We start from the raw sequence: 13388 nt of genomic DNA, 5'->3' as shown, positions 1-13388 counted from the left end.
TTTGTATTTCCTCGATGCCGAGTGATGTTGAACACTTTTTCATGTGTCTGTTGGCCATTTGGATGTCTTCTTTGTAAAAATGTCTGTTCATGTCTTCTGCCCATTTCTTGATTGGATTATTTGTTCTTTGGGTGTTGAGTTTGATAAATTCTTTATAGATTTTGGGTACTAGCCCTTTATCTGATATGTCATTGCAAATCTTCTCCCATTCTGTCAGTTGTCTTTTGATTTTGTTGACCGTTTCCTTTGCTGGGCAGAAGCATTTTATCTTGATGAAGTCCCAATGGTTCATTTTTTTGCCCTTGTTTCCCCTCCCTTTGGCGATGTGTCTAGGAAGAAGTTGGTGTGGCTGAGGTTGAAGAGGTTGCTGCCTGTGTTCTCCTCAAGGATTTTGATGGATTCTTGTCTCACATTTAGGTCTTTCATCCATTTTGAGTCTATTTTTGTGTGTGGTGTAAGGAAATGGTCCAGTTTCATTCTTCTGCATGTGGCCGTCCAATTTTCCCAACACCATTTGTTGAAGAGACTGTCTTTTTTCCCTTGGACATTCTTTCCTTCTTTGTGAAATATTAGTTGATCATAGAGTTGAGGGTCCATTTCTGGGCTCTCTATTTTGTTCCATTGATCTATGTGTCTGTTTTTGTGCCAGTACCATAGTGTCTTGATGATGACAGCTTTGTAATAGAGCTGGAAGTCCGGAATTGTGATGCCGCCAGCTTTGCTTTTCTTTTTCAACATTCCTCTGGCTATTCAGGGTCTTTTCTGGTTCCATACACATTTTAGGATTATTTGTTCCATTTCTTTGAAAACTGTTGATGGTATTTTGATAGGGATTGCATTAAATGTGTAGATTGCTCTAGGTAGCATAGACATTTTCACAATATTTGTTCTTCCAATCCATGAACATGGAATGTTTTTCCATTTCTTTGTGTCTTCCTCAATTTCTTTCATGAGTATTCTATAGTTTTCTGAGTACAGATCCTTTGCCTCTTTGGTTAGATTTATTCTTAGGTATCTTATGGTTTTGGGTGAAATGTGATCCCTAATTTCTCTTTCTTCTGTCTTGTTGTTGGTATATAGAAATGCCACTGATTTCTGTGGATTGATTTTATATTCTGCCACTTTACTCAATTCCTGTGTGAGTTCTAGCAGTTTTGGGGTAGAGTCTTTTGGGTTTTCCACATAAAGTATCACATCATCTGCAAAGAGTGAGAGTTTGACTTTTCTTTGCCGATTTGAATGCCTTTTGTTTCTTTTTGTGTGATTGCTGAGGCTTGGACTTCTAGTACTATGTTGAATAGCAGTGGTGATAGTGGACATCCCTGCCCTGTTCCTGACCTTAGGGGAAAAGCTCTCAGTTTTTCCCCATTGAGAATGATATTCCCTGTGGGTTTTTCATAGATGGCTTTTATGATATTGAGGTATGTACCCTCTATCCCTACACCGTGAAGAGTTTTATTCAAGAAAGGATGCTGTACTTTGTCAAATGCTTTTTCTGCATCTATTGAGAGGATCATATAGTTCTTGTTCTTTCTTTTATTAATATATTGTATCACATTGATTGATTTGTGGATGTTGAACCACCCTTACAGCCCAGGAATAAATCTCACTTGGTCGTGGTGAATAATCCTTTTAATGTACTGTTGGATCCTATTGGCTAGTATTCTGGTGAGAATTTTTGCGTCCATGTTCATCAAGGATATTGGTCTGTAATTCTCCTTTTTGATGGGGTCTTTGTCTGGTTTTGGGATCAAGGTAATACTGGCCTCATAAAATGAGTTTGGAAGTTTTCCTTCCATTTCTATTTTTTGGAACAGTTTCAGAAGAATAAATATTAATTCTTCTTTAAATGTTTGGTAGAATTCCCCTAGGAATCCATCTGGACCTGGGCTGTTGTTTGTTGGGAGATTTTTGATTACTGCTTCAATTTCCTTACTGGTTATGGGTCTGTTCAGGTTTTCTATTTCTTCCTGGTTCAGTTTTGGTAGTTTATACGTCTCTAGGAATGCATCCATTTCTTCCAAATTGTCTAATTTGCTGGCATATAGTTGCTCATAATATGTTCTTATAATTGTTTGTATTTCTTTGGTGTTGGTTGTGATCGCTCCTCTTTCATTCATGATTTTATTCATTTGGGTCCTTTCTCCTTTCTTTTTCATAAATCCGGCCGGGGGTTATCAATCTTATTAATTCTTTCAAAGAACCAGCTCCTAGTTTCCTTGATCTGTTCTACTGTTCTTTTGGTTTCTATTTCATTGATTTCTGCTCTGATCTTTAATATTTCTCTTCTTCTGCTGGATTTAGGCTTTATTTGCTGTTCTTTCTCCAGCTCCTTTAGGTGTAGGGATAGGTTGTGTATTTGAGACTTTTCTTGTTTCTTGAGAAAGGCTTGTATTGCTATATACTTTCCTTTTAGGACTGCCTTTGCTGCATCCCAAAGATTTGGAACAGTTGTGTTTTCATTTTCATTTGTTTCCATGAATTCTTTTTAATTTCCTGGTTGACCCTTTCATTCTTTAGTAGGATGCTCTTTAGCCTCCATGTATTTGAGTTCCTTCTGACTTTCCTCTTGTGATTGAGTTCTGGTTTCAAAGCATTGTGGTCTGAAAATATGCAGGGAATGATCCCAATCTTTTGGTACCGGTTGAGACCTGATTTGTGACCTAGGATGTGATCTATTCTGGAGAATGTTCCATGGGCACTAGAGAAGAATGTGTATTCTGTTGCTTTGGGATGGAATGTTCTGAATATATCTGTGAAGTCCATTTGGTCCAGTGTGTCATTTAAAGCCTTTATTTCCTTGTTGATCTTTTGCTTAGATGATCTGTCCATTGCAGTGAGGGGGTTGTTAAAGCCTCCCACTATTATTGTATTGTTGTTGATGTGTTTCTTTGATTTTGTTACTCATTGGCCAATATAATTGGCTGCTCCCATGTTAGGGGCATAGATATTTAAAATTGTTAGATCTTCTTGTTGGATAACACTTTAAGTACAATATAGTGTCCTTCCTCATTTCTTATTATAGTCTTTGGTTTAAAATCTAATTTGTCTGATATAAGGATTGCCACCCCACCTTTCTTTTGATGTCCACTAGCATGATAAATGGTTTTCCACCCTCTCACTTTAAATCTGCATGTGTCTTTGAGTCTAAAATGAGTCTCTTGCAGACAGCATATCGATGGGTCTTGTTTATTTATCCAATCTGATACCGTGTCTCTTGATTGGGGCATCTATCCCATTTACATACAGAGTAACTATAGAAAGATATGAATTTAGTGCCATTGTATTGCCTGTAAGGTGACTATTTCTGTATATTGTCTCTGTTCCTTTCTGGTCTATGTTACTTTTTGGCTCTCTCTTTGCTTAGAGGACCCCTTTCAATATTTCTTGTAGGGCTGGTTTGGTGTTCGCAAATTCTTTCAGTTTTTGTTTGTCCTGGAAGCTTTTTATCTCTCCTATTTTCAATGACAGCCTAGCTGGATAAAGTATTCTTGGCTGCATGTTTTTCTCATTTAGTGAGAATATATCATGCCAGTCCTTTCTGGCCTGCCAGGTCTCTGTGGATATGTCTGCCGCCAATCTAATGTTTCTACCATTGTAGGTTACAAACCTCTTGTCCCAAGCTGCTTTCAGGATTTTCTCTTTGCCTCTGAGACTTGTAAGTTTTACTATCATATGTCAGGGTGTTGACCTATTTTTATTAATTTTGAGGGGGGGTTCTCTGTGCCTCCTGGATTTTGATGCCTGTTTCTTTCCCCAAATTAGTGAAGTTCTCCACTATAATTTGCTCCAGTATACCTTCTGGCCCTTTCTCTCTTTCTTCTTCTCCTGGGATCCCAAGTATTCTAATATTGTTTCATCTTATGGTACCATTTATCTCTCAAATTCTCCCCTTGTGATCCAGTAGTTGTTTATCTCTATTTTCCTCAGCTTCTTTACTCTTCATCATCTGGTCTTCTATATCACTAATTCTCTCTTCTGCCTCATTTATCCTAGCGGTTAGAGCCTCCATTTTTTATTGCACCTCATTAATAGCCTTTTTTGATTTCGACTTGGTTAGATTTTAGTTCTTTTATTTTTCCAGAAAGGGATTTTCTAGTATCTTCTATGCTTTTTTCAAGTCCAGCTAGTATCTTTATAATCGTCATTCTGAACTCTAGTTTTGACATCTTACTAATGTCCATATTGATTAGGTCCCTGGCAGTCGGTACTGCCTCTTCTTTTTTTTTTTTTTGATGTGAGCTTTTCCGTTTTGTCATTTTGTCCAGAGAAGAACAGATGAATGAGAGAACAAAATACTAAAAGGGTAATAACGACCCCACAAAAATATACACTAAACAAATCAGAAGAGACCTGAAATGGGGGGGGGGGAGGAAAAAAAAAAGGATATGATCAGCTTGGTGAATAGATCAGAGCCACACACTAGATTTTGGGTGTATTTTGGTCTGTTAGAAGAAACTGCCTCCCAAATTTTTAAAGAAAGAAAAACTCATATATATACAAAAATAAGGGTAAGTACAATGAAGGGATAGAATATGACTGTAAAGATGAACATTTAAAAAGATTTTTAAATAAGAATTGATAAGAAGCTGGTTGAAAAAAGAAATAAGAAAAATTTAAAAAAAAAGAGAGAGAATGTGATCAGGCAGGAGACTAGATCAACCCCATACACTAGAGATTTAGGGTATATTTTAGTCTGTTAGAAGAAACTGTATCCCAAAATTTTAAAGAGAGAAAAAACTTATATATATACAAAAAATAAGGTTAACTCCAATGAAGGGATAGAATATGACTCAAAATGAAAATTAAAAAAAGATTTTAAAAAAGGAATTGATAAGATGTTGGTTGAGAAAGGGGAAAAGAAAAATTCAAAAAAATAGAAAAAGAAAATTAAAAAAATTAACTTTGAAAGACTAAAGAATCATGGGGAAAAAAACCATGAATTCTATGTACTGTATTCCCCTAGCGGTGGAGTTCTGCAGTTCTCATTGATCGGTGAAGTGGGTCTTGGCTGGATGTTCGCGCTGATCTTCTGGGGGAGGGGCCTGTTGCAGTGATTCTCAAATGTCTTTGCCGGAGGCAGAATTGCCCCGCCCTTGCCAGGGGCCAGGCTAAGTCATCTGCTTGGGTTTGCTCTCGGGAGCTTTTGTTCCCTGAAAGCTTTCCGTACAGCTTTGGAGGACAAGAATGAAAATGGTGGCCTCCCAATCTCCACCCTGGGGGAGCCGAGAACTCGGGGCTCCACTCCTCAGTGCACCCCCAGAGAAAAGCAGTCAATCACTCCCCTCTCCCCGGTCTCCGGCCGCACTCCGTGCTCACCCGGCCTGTGACCGAGCGTTTCTATCTCTGGCACATGATCCCGCCTGGAGTCTCCAAACCCAGCAGATCCCTGTGGTGCACTCCTGTGCCACTCCTCCCGGGGGAGGAAGGGGAGTCTCCCTGGATCTGCCGCTTGTTGGGTCCTTGCTGGAGGAGCAGTGGCCCGACTGTGCCGCGGATCACAGTTTATGGCAACCCCGAGCTGGGAGCCCACTCCTTGGCTCCGTCTCTGCAGCCGGCTTCTCCACCCCAATACCTGGGAGCTCTGCTGCGCTCAGGCACCACTGGTCTTTCTGTGACCCCGAGGGTCCTGAGACCACACTGTCCCAGTGAGGGTTCCACCCCCCACTTAGCCACTGGAGCAACGTCCGTCAGCAGAGCCGACTTCTAAAAGTTCTGATTTTTTGCTCTGCTGCTGTATCACTTGCTGGTAGCTGGCTAATGGAGGCTCCCTCCCCCCATGGTCTATCTTCTCGTATATCGCCTCGGATTCACTTCTCCACACGTCCTACCTTCCAGAAAGTGGTCGCTTTTTTGTTCATAGAGTTGCTGCTATTCTTTTCTTCAGTCTCCTGTTGAGTTTGTAGGTGTTCAGAACGGTTTGAGGGCACCTGGGTGGCTCAGTCGGTTAAGTGACTGCCTTCGGCTAAGGTCATGATCCTGGAGTCCCGGGATCGAGCCCCGCATCGGGCTCCCTGCTCAGCGGGGAGTCTGCTTCTCCCTCTGACCCTCTCCCCTCTCATGCTCTCTCTCTATCTCATTTCTCTCTCAAATAAATAAATAAAATCTTAAAAAAAAAAGAACGGTTTGATAGCTATCTAGCGGAATTCCTGGGACCAGATGAAATTTAGGTCTCCTACTTCTCTGCCATCTTGCTCCTCCCACCGACCTCACATCTCATTTTCTTGTCTGTGATCTGTCCCCCTGCAAGAACCAAAGCTCATGGGACACAGGGGCCTTGTTTTCCCAGCACTTGGAGTGGTGGCTAGCACATAGGAGGTGCTCAGTAACATGAGTCATGAATGAATTAGTCAATGGCCAGGACCTTAGAGTGGGGATGCTGCCAGCCTCAAAGTCAGGAACCTGTGTCCCTAACCCTCTGTTCTGCGCAGGCCACTTGGCTGCTCCCTCAGGAACCAGACCTTTGTACATGAAGCCCCACCTGCCCTCTTCACAAACCCTCTTTTCTTCCACTAAAATTCCTCTTTGACTTCATGGCAAAGCTCACTTAATGGTCCAGGCATTCACCAGCAAGGCCCTTGGCCGGAGGCCCCTGCAGCACTGCTGCATCTGGAAGGAAGTACTAGGCAGCTCTGCAAAGAGGCTGGTGTTAGACAAACACCAGTTCGGGGTAGAGTTTCATGAACTGGTGCCCTTTTCCAAAAGGAAGGGAGTCTTCCCTGATGCACCTGGCTCCCCACACATGCTATGGGAGCACTGATCCAGTAGCAACAAATTCCCTCATCTGCCTGGGCCTCACTGTGGGAGGTGCAACCCCCCTCCCCCCCGCCATGGGAATGACTGCCCCCAGGTGCTCAGTTCCCCACCTCTGCCCTGGTGACTTGCTGGAATGTGTGCAGAGAGCAAAGCTTTCCTCTGCTACAAGTGTGGACAGTGTGTGCCGAGGGGATGCCTGGGTGCCTGGGTGTGGGGAGATTTCTGTAGCCCCGAGACAAGCCCTGCTGGGGCCTCTGAGGCTAGCTGTGTTGCTTCTGCACAAACAGCACAGCTAGGCATCTCTGTATTGTCCCATGGGTGTCCCCCCACTACACCCCCCCCGACAACTTCTGGAACGGGAGCCTGCCAGGGAGTTTATTCTTTTTGCCGTGTGATAGGCACAGTTCCAGGAGGGGTGTGGTGCAGGGAGAGAAAGGGTTTCCCATTTCTGGCCCATCGCCCACTGTGTGGTAGGCACTCTGTGTGTTAATCTTTTTGCCTGTTGGATCTTGATTCCCTTTGAGGCCAAGAGTTCGGTCCAAAGCCTTCCCCGATGAAGCTTCTAGCACGAGCAACAGGACAGCACAAACCAATGAATCACTGCAATAGACAAACAGAAATGAGTTCATTTGCTGTAACACAGAAGAGATACGCAGCTTTGCTTTCCTCTACTGCCACCCAGCGTCCACAGAGAGTTTGACCAGAACTGCATCAGTTTCCTTCAGCCTCGGCTCACATTTTTGCGGTCAAGTAACCCTTTGAGAATCTGCTTAAATGTGGCCCAATTTGCGAAAACACCTATGGCTACTCCAAGGTTTCCAGGTAAAGAACCCCCTTTCCAGAAGATCCAAGAATCTAAACTTTAGATCGGGAGTGTTGTCTGCACTCCAAGCCTTGATTTCCTGAGGCTCAAGGGTGAAGTGCAAATACCTCCCAACTGAAGGCTCCTGCAACTGGAATGTCGCCAGAGGGTTACAAAGCTGCCTGGGTGGGAATCCAAGCCCAGATTCCTGATTCTATAAAAACATAAGAGATGTAGTGGGGGCATTTCTTATCTATGGGAGAAGGGGCCGAAGACTTGATAAACAGCGTTGGGAGAAATGATTGCTACTTTAGCGTTTGCTCTGAAGCTTATGGGTTTAGAACAATCATTTATGCGCTCATAATTCTGTGGGTGGACAATTTGGCCTGGCTCAGTAGGACAGTGATTTTGGTGGTTTCACCTGAGCTGACCTGTGCATCTGGTAGTTGGCTAAATGACAAATGCAACATGATCACATTCCCCCAGCAGATAGTAGGTTGACCCACACTCCTCCAGCATGCAACAGGTTTATCCAAGTTCAACAAGCATGCAGCAGCTTGGTTCTGGCTCCTTCAAATGGTAGCTGGTCTCTAAAAGCAGCCAGAGAGATCAAGTTTCTATGAACAAACACTTTCAGCCTCAGTCCATCACATTTGTAATATCTTTTTGGCCAAAGCAAGTCACATGGCCTAGCCCAGATTCAGGGGTGGAAATATGGACCCCATCTCTTCAGGAGAAGAGGCAAAAGGTGCATGAGAGTTTTGAGAGCAATTTGTGGGCATGTTTTTTGCCATCTACCACACTTAGCCTTTTGAGAAAGGAATTAATTTAGAAACTTGCCCCAAATAGGGCATTCACCAAAATGTACCCCCAGCTGGAGTAAAGTTCAAATATAAAAAATAAGACTGTGGCTGTATTGGTCAATATTTCTATGCCATTGGAGGAGAAAAGGCCCTTATGGCACAAAATTAAAGTCAGAAACCACAAAGAAAAAGTTATTTTTGGCATGCATTCATAACAATTAAAATTATTCATTAAAAATGTCACGAACAAAATTAAAAGTCAAAATGTAAATTGTAAAGTTATTCACAGTATTTGTCCCAGAATTAAAAGTCTAAACCCTTTGTGAGGGTTTGTGCCCAAAAGAGATGGCAGGTGACATGGTCCAAATTTAATGAGGGACCCAGAAAACAGTCGCAGGCACTTTGTATGTTTTCTAAATGAATAAACAGCCAACGACATATGAAAATATGTTCAAACAACTTGAACTTAAAGAAAGGAAAAAGTAAAGAGAAATTGTAGCAACAAAACTGCATTTTCACTGACTGAATTGGCAGAGTTTAGCTCTAATTACCTGTGAATGGTGGTGTCCAGGATTGTTGGGACAGAGGTCTCCTTGGTGCAACCCACAGTTTCACTCCTTCAGCCAATGTTTGTTGAGCACCTACTATGTGCCAGACACAGCCTAGGCTCTGGAACCCCTACTGAGAAGTAGGCATTTGTGCAAAGGCCTGAAAGAGCAGAGCCAGCCGGGCGGCTATGTGTGGAGAGTGGTTCCCAGGCAGAAGGAACAGCCAGAACCTGAGGGGCTTACCAGGGGCCAGAGGAGATGGGGTGGTGGGGCCTCTGCAGGACTGGAGGGCCCACAGGAGCATGTTGGCTCCCCTGTTGAGTACTGTGGGAACAGAAGGGGAGCGGGTGACTTGAGTATGAGCAGATCGCCCTGGCTATTGTGTGAGAATGGACTGAGGTGCCAGCAAGAGGCTTCTGCAACCACCCTGGAGAAGGGAAGTGGGCCCTGGGTGGTGAAGGAGATAGAACAAAGTGATCCAGCGGGATGTGTATCGGGGCTCACCTAGCAGGACTTCCTGATAGACTGGGCATGGGGTGGAGAGAAAGAGCAGGTAGCTCCAGGGTTGTGGCCCAAGCTCCTGAAAATGCCCTCCATGAGATGTAAGGTCAGAAGAGTAGCTTGTGGAGAGTGTTGGGAGCTCAGTTCTGCCCATAGATGTCCAAGTGGAGATGTTGAGTGGCAAATGGACCCATGAGCTGAGGTCGGGGGGGAGATAAACCTAGGGATGTAGAGTTTGGGGTTGTCAACCTATGGATGAAGCCATAGGCTGGATAGAACCCAGGAAAGTGAAGGGGCCCAGGGCAGGGCCCTGGAGCAACCTGCTGTTGAGAAAGCAGTAACTGCTAGTTAGAGCTGGCTGGGGCAATGTCAGTGGGTGTGAAATAATAACAAAAATATGTGTTGGTCTCTATCCCTGGTTCCTGACCATGGGGTCCTCAATCCCTTAGAAATTCCTGAAGGATAGGAGTATCCTTCATTCTTAATGAGGCAATTCCTGGTGGCTCTGGGATGGCAGCTGCTCACCAGAAAGACCAAGCCATGATTAGAAGCTTGGAAGTTTTAGCCCCACCCCCCACCCCATTCTCTCAAGAAGGCTAAAAATGGAGTTAATGACCAATCATGCCTACCTGATGAAGCCTCCATACAATCCTAAAAGTACAGTGTTCTGAGAGCTTCCATGTTGGTGAACACATCCACACTGGGAGGTGACATGTCCCACCTTCACAGGGACAGAAGCTTCTGAGCTCAGGATCCTCCCAGACCTTGCCCTATGTATCTCTTCATCTGGCTATTCATCTATAGCCTGTATCATATCCTTAAATAAACTGGTAAATTTAAGTGTTTCCTAACTTAAATAAGAAGTAAGTTCTGTGATCTGCTCTAGCAAATTAATCATACCTGACAAGGGGGGTTATGGGAACCTCTGATTTGTAGCAAATCAGACAAGTTTGTGGTAACCTGGGGATCTACTACTTGCCATTGGTGTCTAGAGTAGGGTGGGAGCAGTCTTGTGGGACCGAGCCCTTAAACTGTGGTATCTGACCACTATCTCTAGGCAGATAGTGTCAGAATTGAGTTAAATTGTAGGACACGCAGATGGTACCACAAAGAATTGCTTGGTGGATGTGTGGGAGAAATTCCCTCCACATTGTAATTGGGTCCTATAAGCAATTCAGGAAAGTAGGGTGTGGGGCGTCTCCCCTGGGAGCCCTCTTTTCTGGGTTTGTGACTCTGCTTCTGCATGCCTCCACTTCCCTCCCCAGGGCATCTGTGCTCCTGCTACACGTCCAGCACACGACAAACTTTAACTGAAGTTTGGGAGAATGGCAGGAAGTGTGTCCCCACCATGAAATTCAAGGGTCCTGGGACACCCTTCTGGACCTGGAGGCTCTTGGTCCTTGCACCTGCTGGCCTGTCACTGCCACAGTGTCTGCAGGGCATCTGTGTGTCCTCATGGTTGCCAGTTAATTGTTGTTCTGTCTGTTGTAGATAAGAAGGTCGAAGTTCAGAGAAGATTTCTGAGGAGCCACAGTCACACAGAAGGGAAGTGCAGAACCAATATTCAAATGGGATTTGGTCTCACTTCAAAATCTGAAGTCTTTTCTGAACCCCATCTGTCCCTTGCTTGGCAGTGAACGGTAGTGTAGACTATATTTCCAGGGAGAGGGTGGAGGGCTGGTTCCCCATGCTGTGCTGCCTGGGTATGGAGGCTGCCCACAGGCCAGAGGTTACAGAGGAAGGGCCCCAGTGTGAGTGCACGATTGGCCCCAGTCGTGTGTCCCTGCCTAGGGTGCCATGCTGAGAGAGCTCCTGTTCATGGAGAGGCGGGAGTGAAGGCAGTGACATCTGTATCGCTATTTGGAGGGGGGGTTGACAACTGATGACCATGTCTGCTGGCATTCCTACCCGTTTTGGAGCTATGGGGACTCAAATGATGTGATTTTATGAGGCTGTTGGAGGAACGAATGGCTACAGAGGCCCAGAGGGCTGGTAGGGCCAATAACTCCAGCTCCCTCTCCATGAGTTTCTGCTTCTCCACCATCAGAGAGGAGAAGTATATGCCACACTGAGCATGACTTGTGGTACACGAGAGAGGAACACTCCCACCCACACTGTGGCTGACACCATCCAGGGTATCCCCCAACCCTGCAGCAAAGTGGACAGTGATCTCTGTGTCCTTCCCCTGCACACAGTCAGAACATGGTTCTGCTCCCCCACCCCTACCCCCAGCCCCTGTCCTCCTCTTAGCCTTAAAGTGAACTCATCTCTAAGGGTCCAGGTGGTTTTTACATTTGACAGAAGTTTTTGTGAGATTATAAAATGGGATATATTGCATTGCAATCCCTTCTGAAAACCAGCTTTCAAGCATCTCATTTCTCCCCAAATTCCTCTTTCAGCCCTAGTTACCTCATTAAAACTATGGTAGGCTTTTTTGGGCGTGGAAATCAGCAAACTAATTCTAAACATGCATGTGGAAAGGCAAAGGGCTAAGAAAGGCCAAGATATGTTTTAAAAGGAACAAGAATTGGAGAAATTATCCTATCAGATATCAGGACTTACAGTAAAGCCTGATTAAGATGGAGAAATAAAGAGACCAGGGGTCAGTAAACATTGGCCTGCCCATGGACTGAGTCTGGCCTACTCTCTGCCTTTCTGTGGCTCATAAACTAAGAATGGTTTTTACATTTTTAAATGGTTGAAAATAATAAAAAGAAGAATATTTCATGACACAAGAAAATTACACAACATTCAAATGTCAGTGGTCATAACTAAAGTCTTCCTGGATGGAACACAGCCATGTCCATTTGTTTATGTACTTTCTATGGCTCCTTTCATGCTACGATGGCAGAGTGCAGTAGTTGTGATAGAGATTGTGTGGTCTGCAAAGTCTGAAATAGTTCACATCTGGCCCCTTACAGAAAAATTTTGCTGACTCCTGAAAGAGACCAGTGAGACAGAATCAAGTCACCTGCCTTGTGACAAAGATGGCATTGCAGAACCATGTTGGAAAGATTAATATTCTAACATATAATCCTAGGTAAGTTGTATTTCCACAAAGAAACCTGATCTTTACCTCACAACATATGCACAAAAAAGTTATTTTTAGTGCGATTTAAAATCTAAATGTAAAGGGTAAAACAATGAAACTTCTAATAGATGCTATAGGATAAAATCTTCATCACCTTGGGTTAGAAAAAGATGTCTTATATAGGGCACAGAAATCACTACCCATAAAGTAAAAGATTAATCAATAGATTCCATTAAAACTGAGAACTCTAACCCACCAAAACACACCATTTGGACAGTGAAAAATCAAGTCACATTATGGGAAAAAATATTTGCAAAGCAAATGATAGAGCTCATATCCAGAATATATAAAGAACTCCTATAAATCAAGTAGGAAATCCAAATGGCCAATAAATACATGAAAAAGTGTTCAGTTTTATTTGTTATCAGGGAAATGAAAATGAAAACCCAAATGATATAGCATTACACACCTCTCAGTATGACTAATATTGGGAAGACTGAGAAGCCCAAGTGTTAGTGAGAAGGCATATCCTATCATCCAGCAACTCCACTCCTAGGTATATGCCCAGTGAAAATGCTTACATATGTACACCCAAAAGCATGTTCAACAATGTTCAAGGCATCACTACTTGGAATAACCAAAAATCTATCATCCAAATGTCCAGCAACATAAAATGCTTAAAAATATTGTGGCATATTTTTACAATAGAACACAGCTCTGCAATACAAAGGACCAACTACTGATATATGCAACAACATGGATGAGTCCTAATAGTTGTGTTGAGTGAAAGAAGTCAAACGCAAAAAAAAAAAAGCATGTTATGATTCTGATTCCATCTCTACAAAGTTCAAAAGCAGGCGAAATGAACCCATAGAGTTGGAAGGCAGAATGGTGGTTACCTTTGATTGGAGTGTAATTAGGAAGAGGTCTTTTGGAGTGATGGTAAT

General features: G+C 43.5%; 1 protein-coding gene across 7 annotated transcripts in view; it reads left to right on the top strand.

The window, feature by feature from the left end:
* The window catches only part of LOC114216236 (uncharacterized), a 39897-nt gene that overhangs the window by 11436 nt on the left and 15073 nt on the right, over positions 1-13388 (top strand). For 6 of the 7 annotated variants that reach the window (XR_015769266.1, XR_015769265.1, XR_015769264.1 and 3 more), the window contains 3 exons: positions 7281-7578; positions 10902-11050; positions 12332-12450. The gene's annotated coding sequence lies outside the window, so the exon portion shown is untranslated. The remainder of the gene's footprint in view (positions 1-7280; positions 7579-10901; positions 11051-12331; positions 12451-13388) is intronic. The other variant, XM_088028073.1, reaches the window with a different exon arrangement.

The sequence above is a fragment of the Eumetopias jubatus genome, unplaced genomic scaffold, assembly GCF_037043125.1.
Source record: "Eumetopias jubatus isolate StellerSeaLion01/CBP00866 unplaced genomic scaffold, mEumJub1_p1.0 scaffold_10, whole genome shotgun sequence".
In the NCBI taxonomy this organism is placed as follows: domain Eukaryota; kingdom Metazoa; phylum Chordata; class Mammalia; order Carnivora; family Otariidae; genus Eumetopias; species Eumetopias jubatus.
Note: the sequence above shows the minus strand (reverse complement) of the source record. Positions and strands in the feature narration are given on the sequence as shown.